Consider the following 2,401-nt stretch of genomic DNA (forward strand, 5'->3'; position numbering starts at 1 on the left):
TCAACACATACACTATAAAGAGGTTCAAAAAAGAGCAAAACATAAAATTCATCAGAGAAAGCATTAAAACAAGACAAATCACTTGGAGAGAAACATTCGAACTCAACAAACATGCCCCCCAAAATTATTAAATCAGCCTCACTCAACTATGCAGGAAAAAAGATCTAAACACTAAGCCTTAAAGACAGACTTTATCTCCAAATTTTTCCCTCATATCTACTCATAAAATCGCAATACTAAAACACAAAACTTCATCAGTACTTGTAATCCTTGACATGAAGGCCTTTTGAAGCACCATCTCCAACAGCTGCATCACCCTTGTAGGTACCAAGGGTGGCCTCTGAGTTTGCCTTACACCTTGATAGGAAGGCAGCCTGCGCCTTCTCCACATTTTCCACTTTTCCAGACCATGCCTTGAGAGTACTTTGCTGGAGAGCACGTCCAAAGGAGAATGAGAGTGACCATGGCTTCTTTCCTTTGAGCTGGTTCATTGCATTAAGGTTAATTGTGGCTGCTCTTCATTCTCGTCACCGACAAGAACACCACCGCAGAACGGTTTGGGGGCATTGTTTGTCGCAAGGGCACACTGCGGTATTCAAAGAATGACTGGGGCTACCTTCTTGGCATCGAACCGGGAGTCACCATGTTGGGCTTCAATAGAGTTCCCTTGAGCAGAACCTTGTGGTCATTCAATGCCTTGTAACAGGCAGCAAGTACTCGCTTCACCACATTAGCACAACGGTCAATGTCATGAGATCCATCAACCAAGATCTCTCGGCTCAACGATTGGAACCAAACCATTTTCTTTGACGGATGATGGCATACCTGGCCAAACCATTAGCATTCTCATTAATTGATCTTTGGATAGGCGCTTCCTAATTGTTCCAAAGTAGACTCATCAGAAGAAGGATACCCCTTCCAGGTGTACATTGGCAATGAGTTCATCTACAAGATTAGAAAAAGGAGGATTATTAAAAAATTCAGAAAGGCACAAATTAATGGATATATAATCATAGCCTAAAACCTTAAAAAAAGTAAATAAATATTTACAACTCGATTGATTAGAAACAAACGAAATCACCGATTAGCAAACAAAATAAACACTTTGCATCATTTCTTCTATGGATAAATTGGAGAAAAAAAATAAAAACAAATCAAGCCAAACAAGAACTTGCGCAACCAAAGAAAAAGACATTCAACCTACACCTCGAAGCCACTAATAACAACTTAAAAAGCAGGCTATCTGAAATTTGCACATATTCAAGTTTGCAAATTTCCATTTTATATTAGTAACAATAAATAAAATGTGGATGACTATGGAAATAACAATAGATAAAGATGGTCAAATCAACGTTTGCAAATGAACTCTCACAATAATCACTTAAAATTCCACATTCTTCCAACTACTACTAACATATTAAACAGTTTACAAAAGATCTAAATTATAAATTTAATATCTTGAACATTTTACAACAGATCTAAATAAAAATAAAATAAAAACATTAGATCTTACCATAGAGATGGTGTTTTATTGTTGATTTCAATTTTCGGTTTCCATTTTCCATTTTCGGGTTTCGGTTTTGATTTTCAATTTTCTATGGGTTTGGATTTGGAGATCGTTTTTAGCTTTTAGATCCAAATTTTTGTGAGGAGGGAGGAGCGAAAGTGAGTGAGGAGAAGAAGATGGGGGAGAGAGAGATCCAAATTATCTTTGGAGAAGAAGGGTTGGGTTTGGAGAAGAAGTCGACCAAAATTTTGGATTTGAGATTTTTATGCGAAATGACCGATATACCCCCATTTGTTTTGTATTGGGCCAAAGATTTTTAGCTTTTAGATCCTTTGAGATCAGGATGTAATCCGACGGTTCAAGAGGAGTGTGAGATAAGAGTGTCACTATAAGAGTGGCACTCTAGACAAACCGATATATATATATATATATATGGGGTCAATGGCTACCTTGGAGCGGCTCAATTGACAAACTTATCTTGACAACTCGTCCACGTCCGTTTGATCACAACCCATCCAACGCCCAAGAACTATTCCTTATCAAACAAAGAATTCATGGTGGGTATAATGGTCATTTTGATTTTCTATTCATAAAAACAAAAACCCAACAAAACACTCGAGACTTCTTCTTCCTCTCTTCCTCCTCACTCTCTCTCAAGCAGATAAACCCCACCGGTTTCTTCTTCACAAAAGATCACCCGACTATTCAATTGGAGCCCATTATCTTTCTTTTTCACAAAAAATCACTATACTATTTTTTTTGGAATTAGCCATCTCTATAAACCAAGGTAAGTTAATCTTATTTTATCGTTCTTTTGGTTTTTCCAATTTGTAAGAAGTTAATATTCTTTGCTTTGATATTGTCCTTTTGAACTTAAGTGCTTTCTTTTCGAAT

The 2,401-nt window shown here is 37.0% G+C and overlaps 1 pseudogene; it reads right to left on the bottom strand.

Moving 5' to 3' along the window:
- LOC147517826 (fructose-bisphosphate aldolase 1, cytoplasmic pseudogene) lies at nt 1-1,798 on the bottom strand (annotated as a pseudogene).
- Between the last annotated feature and the right edge of the window lie 603 nt (nt 1,799-2,401).

The sequence above is a fragment of the Coptis chinensis genome, chromosome 2, assembly GCF_015680905.1.
Source record: "Coptis chinensis isolate HL-2020 chromosome 2, ASM1568090v1, whole genome shotgun sequence".
NCBI classification, from domain to species: domain Eukaryota; kingdom Viridiplantae; phylum Streptophyta; class Magnoliopsida; order Ranunculales; family Ranunculaceae; genus Coptis; species Coptis chinensis.